The sequence below is a fragment of the Tachysurus vachellii genome, chromosome 1 (assembly GCF_030014155.1).
Source record: "Tachysurus vachellii isolate PV-2020 chromosome 1, HZAU_Pvac_v1, whole genome shotgun sequence".
Taxonomy (NCBI): Eukaryota; Metazoa; Chordata; class Actinopteri; order Siluriformes; family Bagridae; genus Tachysurus; species Tachysurus vachellii.
The window spans coordinates 41253811-41261310 of record NC_083460.1 but is presented as its reverse complement, the minus strand read 5'-3'; the positions used below and the strand labels follow the sequence as shown (position 1 = coordinate 41261310).

The 7500-nt window shown below is 38.0% G+C and overlaps 1 protein-coding gene across 1 annotated transcript in view; it reads right to left on the bottom strand.

Annotated features, from left to right (window-relative positions):
• ap1g1 (adaptor related protein complex 1 subunit gamma 1) overlaps nt 1-4486 on the bottom strand; it is a 26224-nt gene extending 21738 nt beyond the window's left edge. The window contains exon 1 of the mRNA XM_060871219.1: nt 4375-4486. The gene's annotated coding sequence lies outside the window, so the exon portion shown is untranslated. The remainder of the gene's footprint in view (nt 1-4374) is intronic.
• Nucleotides 4487-7500: the final 3014 nt, after the last annotated feature.

Below are 7500 nucleotides of genomic sequence, written 5' to 3'. Positions count from 1 at the left end.
ACACCACAGTCCATGTGGAATCACAAGGATGTCAGACTTTTGACTAATAAATCTGATTGAATCTAGTTTTCCTTTTAATGCGCTTCAGTGTCAAAAAAAACACAAAAAGGTGGATTTGGGTGACGACAGGAGGAACATTTATACCACTGCGAAGCAGGTTGTCTTTGTGAAGACCGGGTTTAAAGCATCTGGGGTCGTTCGGAGCGGCCGCTTAGTTCCTAATTCGTTCTCATGACCTTCGACCCATGAGGGATAAGAATTTACCACACAACTTGAACGATCCCGGTGACTTTTACACTAACGCCGAGCATCACATCACGTCTCTTTCACTCGTCTGTGTGCGGTTCCTCCCTCGTGCCCCTGTAGGATTAAAGAACCGGTCGCGGGGAGGATGATCCTAGCAACCAGGTGACGGAAGATAGGAGAGGAAGAAAGAAAAAAAAAAAACAGCAAGAGTGTCCTGGGGGAAACTGGAAACACAGTCTGTACTGTCCAATTCAGTAGCAAGGGAGTCTGTGGAGACGACGACAGGCTCGAATAATAAGATTTAGTTTGAAATTTGATTTTCCACACCGTAGAATTTGCATCTTTATCCAGTTGTAAAATTGCTAAACTAGCGGCTCGTGGACTAGACGTTAAAAAGAAGACGCACAACGAGATGATAAAAACATCCGTGTGCAGCAACCAGATTTTTTAATGTATTCAGTACACCAGTGATACTTAATAGTCACTTATTATGCGGTTTAGGACACAGCCTGGAATTCTTTGCCAGTTCAGCAAGAATAAGCCCAATGAGCGATAAGCCACGCCCTTTTTTTACGTTGAAATTACGGCACCCGAGTCACCCGACACGAGCGATGATCTGAACAATTTCACCGGCGTTCCTTTTAATCAGTAAACGGAGGATAGTTCCTCCCCTAGCCTTGTAGCATAGCAACAGGAGAGAGGTAATTAATCAGAAGTGTGATGTTCTTCATTGCACAAAGTCGGTTCGCTCCATGGTCAACGTCTCGTCCGAACAATTTCTTTAAATTCGCTCGGAGCAAAAAGGAGGCGAGTCGACGTTTCGGAGCGTCTGTGGATTTAGTGTAACCCTTTCTGATTAAGAACCGAAATAAATACTGTAGGCCCGTGTTTGCCTGGAGCAGGCATGCAAATATTCACTACACTGCATTCAAACCAAATGCTGTATTTACACACCGCATCAAACACGTCCCCTGCTTCCTCTACATCGTTCCTGCATTTTCGACACGACGCTGACATCAGCGCTTGGAGTACTCGTGGCACCGATACGCGATTCTGACAGCCTTCAAACTAAGTAAGCAAGCAGACGTTGCATGAGATTGAATGCTTATGCAAAATCACAGGAGTGTTGATCTAAAAGTTTGTCGCCCTTATCTCGTGTCGGGATCGTAGCCGAGTGCCGATCGCGCATCTACCCCTGCTCAAAATTCAAATAAAAGGTGTTCTGTGTTTGTCTCAGAGTGAACTCTTCACACGAGAAGCCGCCTGATTGTTTTTGGGTGAATTGACAACGAATGAGAGCAAACGTTCACTAAAAAGAGCTCCTGCGTGGTTACGGGTGCCGATACTTTAATCCTACTTCAGAATGAAGAGGAATGCGTACAAACAACCGTACGCCCTTAAAACCTTGCCAGAAGTATCAGAGGATGGAGTTTAGGAAGCTACGAAGTGATGGAAGATAATTTGAAATAAAATGATAAAACTTTGAAGTGATGTTGCCTCGTTAAAGTCTCAAGAAAAGAATAATTGGGATGAATGAGTACTCCGGGGGAAACCAGGCTGGTGGAGCTGCTCCATCGAGATGACTGTGAGCAAAGGATTATCCAATCAAAAGGTCTGCAGTATTTTTAGCTCCACCCACACGTACCGACTCACAACGTATGTAAGTGCTCCACAATGTCACCGAGTTAGCAACCACAATTGTTTTAGTGTCAACCGTCCTGGACGTCTCTACTTACTACCGACATTTTTCCCTACAACCAATCACTGATTAGCAACATTCTGAACAAGTGCTCACTTATCAGCTTCGCTCTCAACGACCTTTTGTTTCATCGTTGTTCCCGAAGAAAAATCGCTAAACGCCGTCGTCCTCAACAACTGACGTTTTCACCATCTTTCTCTGACGACGAATCACTCATCACAATGTTTCCCAACAACCAACCCTTTGACCAATCACTGCTCGTCGTTCCAGGCGACCGATCGCAGCTGCTCACTGGTCACGAATATTCCTGATTTCTGCTCTGGGATTCCTCCCTCTCTGTGCTTCACGTGTATCAAGAGATCTTAAATAAAAGCTAAAATACAGCTTTGATTTAGTGTCGTTTGTCTAGAGCTTGAAATTCTATTCTATTCTAAAAAGTTCCCTCTGCATGCACCATGCTGTGACATCCGTTGAACACTAATTACTTTCCCTGAAAGTACAGTGCAGTTTACCTGCTAGGCACTGAAGTATCATGGGTAGTGGAAAAGTGCTAAAAAAGCTTGTTCATGACATAAAACACTCCAACGGATGGAATTAGAAGAAAGTGCAAGTTCTCAGAGAATAAATTCAAGCTGTAATGACTTCCTGTCATTCATTTCTACTTCTGCAATGCTGTTGGTATACACACACACACACACACACACACACAGGTATTTCCCACATGTCCAGAAACTTAAAGGGGTTTATAAAACCACCACCACTGTTAAAGCCTGAAACACTGTTTATACTGAAATATGTCCAGCATGGCTATAATATTTAGAAAGTATTTTGAATATTCCTGAACATGTCTAATAACAAACAAAATGAATAACCCTTTTCCCTACTCACTCTTCATAAGGTGTTGGTGCAAACCCAAGGTCCCAAATGCAATGCAGCTACACAACCTACACAATGATAGACGGTATTAGTTGACGTCAAAGTCGATGCTTTGGAAGCTGACGCGAAAAAAGAGAAACACACTGAAACACTAAAGCGCCGCTGCATCACAGTAAAGCAAGGACCAAACACCCTGCACATGCACTGGGAAAGGGGTTTAAACCAGAGGAAAAACAGACCAATAAAGTTTAAAGTGAGGATTTCACTTGAACGTATTTACTATAAACTTGTTCTGGGTGAATTTTATTCACTTACATTTCCCATTTAAAACACTTCCTTTTTAAGGCCTGTTCACTGATCTTCCTGATATGCGTCATGTTAAGTAACCTTTATTTAGTAACCTGATCATTTATTTATTTATTTGTTTGTTTTATTTCTGCATGTTTTATTTTTGTCCCTCGAGCACATATTCGATGAAACTGAACAACTTATGCTGTAAAAAGTAATAATAATAAAAAAAAAAACACAGGACCATAACTTCTAATCAGTTTTAAAGCCCACACTGAGATCCACGTACTCGTTATAACGCCCTAAAGCCGTTCTTTTAAATTTAATACAATGACCTAATCACTTTTTGGAGTTGTTTTTTTGTGACAGAACTGAACTGATGAACACGACTAACTCTCAGCTGCCTTTTCTCCCATTAGCTCGTGGACAGTAGAGACCCAGCAGGCCTTTGCTATGATTCAACACAAAATTAACACTAGCTAAACAAAAAAAAAAAGTCATGTTAAACCTATGACCTAGTTTAATGAATGACTGAATTATGTGTCGTTTGCATAAACCGACACGCCTGGGTTGTTTCTAAAGGTATCCGTCTTATCCATACATCGTATGTGTGTGTGTGTGTGTGTGTGTGTATATATAAAAAGTATGTTTCTCTCTCTCGCTATATATCACAATTATATGTACACACACTAATACATATGTTTCTCTCTAATATATATACGTACACACTAACATTGTGTGTATATACATATATATATATATATATATATATATATATATATATATATATATATATATATAGAGAGAGAGAGAGAGAGAGAGAGAGAGAGAGAGATGTACATTGTACACACAAACATATACACATATATACACACACATATATACACACACATTATATATATATACATACATATATAATATATACACACACACCCCTATGCTAGTTAGCAAGGATGCTAGTAAGCCAATTCTACGCTGCCTAGCACTAATAAAAAGAGCTTAGCTTCCTAGCAAGAGTCTGAATGACAGCACAGGATTCACTATGCAGGTGATTGTAATGCTAGGCTAAGCTAAGCTAAGCTAACTAGCGCTAGCATACCCAGCTAACGACCTAGGTAGCATTTAGCCTGCTTCACTTCCCGACCCTTTATTGCAGCTTCACCCTTCTAACAGCAGCCGTTTGGTTTCACCAGCCCTAACCTGCAGTGACGTGAACATCTGTAGTTTATCCCTCATTATGTTCTATAGACATATAAAACACTCACCAGCCGTAACGACACTAAACAACCGGAATCTTCTCTCTATGTGCGACGGACGAAGGAAGGGACCAGACATTCAAAATGGCGGCGGCCGTAGCGTCGGCACTTCTTACTGAGCGCGGAAGGATACAGTCACTGTTACCCCGAAACTTCAACCGATAAGACAGCGCATTGAAAGTGACGTTTTTAAGTGTTCACTAGATTAAATATTATCTATATCTAGTGTATAGAATAATAATAGTGTAAATAATGCGTATTATTTACCATCTTGTCGTGATAAACTGTGCGGCTCTAACAGCTACCTGTCTCGTGAACAACTCGATCCTTCTTTTAAACGCTTATAACCTTATAGTCGCTGCTTATAATCACGGTATACATCCAGGCGGTATTTATATAAACATTTACACCAGTGATTGAACGACGTTAAACGTGAGAAACTTTCTGCATATACTACATTCCGCTACGTGTCCTTTCGGCGGAAGGATCCGTCCGTCTCACGGGCTGTGCTTCGGTCTGCGCCTAACCTCGTGGCAGGCGATGATGACGTCACCCCGTCATGTTATGGCGCTTCTATAGGGAGTCATTAAAGCTAGGTTTTAGGATCTAAGGCATCCATTTTGGTATTTTATCTTCTTTTTTTGTGCTTTAATACAACTAATACATATGTAGAATTTATACACAGAACTATAACTAACTGATAACTGACTGAATGAAGTAAATAAATTAATAAATTGTCCTTTGCGCAGCAATCGCGCCATCTGGCGGCTAATCCGGTTCCTTGTACAGATTGGCCACGCCCACTTTACCTCATTTGCATATTTTTATTGCTTCTTTACATATTTTTATTGGCATTCTTTTCCAAACAAATTTTAAATAATTCAGTTCTGCTCAAAATGACACATACAATAAAGCATTAATACACCATTATACACACATACATCACACACACACTCACACACACACACGTACACACACTCACACACATGCACACACACACACACACATATCAAACAAAATATTACCCAGAAAATGTAAGACATGAAATTGATGAAATTAAAAGAATTTTATTTTGAGATGAAGGTAAAACATGTTTGTGATTATTAATAAAGTAAGGTTTAGTAAAGTGAGAAGGACAGTCAGTATATCAATGGCAAAAATTCCAGATATAAATGAAAAAAGGACAAAATATGTGAAATCAAGTGAAATATAATACCTTTTTTTGCTTATATGTAAATTTGTGCTTCAGTAATAATAATAGTAAAAAAAACACAACCTTTGACACTTTTCATTGTAACTTTGAACAATGTTTTAAACTCATGGTATCTTAAGTATGTAACCTAGTGAACCAGCATTAATGATTCAATGTTAGAGATTTAAGCACTTTTCTACGTCGCTCTAAATAAGGGCGTCTGCCAAATGCTGTAAATGTAGTAATAGTAATAACACCAACATAAATAATAACATAATTTATCTGAAATTCTGTAGTTTACCTTTATTATTATTATTATTATTATTATTATTATTATTATTATTATTTATTAATTAACTAATTAATTAATCGATCAAATGATCGATTAATTGATTGTTTTTTTAGGTTTTTCTCAAGGTTTCTCGAGAAACAGGACATTTCAGAGAAAAGCTCTTTAACAAAAGTCCGTGTTTCCTACAATAGGTTTTGCTTAACCTTTATTACATCACAATTACATAATATTTACCTGCACTGTCATTAACCTACATTGTTACAAATATTTTTCAGGTTTTGTTAGAACATGGGGCAGAGAGCTTTAAAGACTTTAGTGCTTTGTCTTCTTCTTGAAAAACTTGATGTATAAGCCAGGTGTGGCTCTGAGAAAAGTCTGACGTCTTCATGACGGAGGATCGAGCCAGAGCACGACGTCTCGACTTGTGCAAACCTTCTGATGAGGCCGATATGTTTATACTGTATGTTTAAGCTGCTGGATGTTTATAAATCCTGCTGTTTTTTGTATGGTTTATTTTTTTTAAAAATTTCATGAAGCCTAAGGACATTAATTATTTATGCACAGTTATAATCATCGGTTTTACTGCTTAAATACATGATAAATTTCAGTAGCACCTCTGACTAACCAGAAGGTGAACAAATATCAAAATCTAGCACAATTAGATTAAATTCATTCATTTATCTGGAAAGTGTGTGAAATCACATTATGTACAATCATAAATCATTTCACCTGGACAACTTTATTTAATATAAATATATATTGTATTTTTAATTCATAGATTTTTAAATTATATAAATGATTAAACTTATGACCCATTTGCTTTAACTCCTTTTCCTTCCTTTTTTAATTAACATTTGACGTTCAACTGCTAACCAGATTTATTTTTTCTTTTATTGACACGTCGATTTATTATCGTTTTGTTTCCTACATGACCCTCAATACCATCCAGCTCCCTCAAAGGAGTGATGCAGCGGTGCTTTAATCCTTTAGTCCGTCCGGCTGTCTCATGTCCAACTCAAGCACATCAGCTTCCAAATCTTCAACATTCATGCAGCGAACAGTGAAATGTTTTCTTTAATTAAAATCCACTGTAACTGCACAATCAATCAGAAAGTCCTCCTTTAACTGCGGAGTAAGACACCTTAATAACGTCTCAAAGAAGGGTGAAAATACACCATAAAATGAGCACCAGAATTGCATTACACTTCACAGTTATTTCGAAATAAAGAAGCTTAATGTGTTTTAGGGTGGAATTTCTGAACTGTGTGTATTTGCTTAGGGTTTGTTTCCTGTTAGTGCTGAATTATTACTTACATAGTCTATAGTTATGTTAAAATATCACTGAAGCTATTAAAAGATCATTCGTTTAAAAGTAGTGAGACTTAAGTAGTAAGAAGTCCATCACACGGTGATAATGTGCGACCTCTAGTGGCCAAATTCTAAAAAACACATTAAAAATCTTATTCGTCTCGATGCACCAAAGTACTTTTTTTAATCGTGTTATTTGTTATATGTAAGTGTTGAAAATAATGATTACTTTTCATTATGTGAAAATTGTATTTAGTAATTTAGTGAGACAGTAATGCATGCCAGTGCTACACAGTAATATATTAATGCTTATAACACAAAACTATCATTGCTTCTCACAATG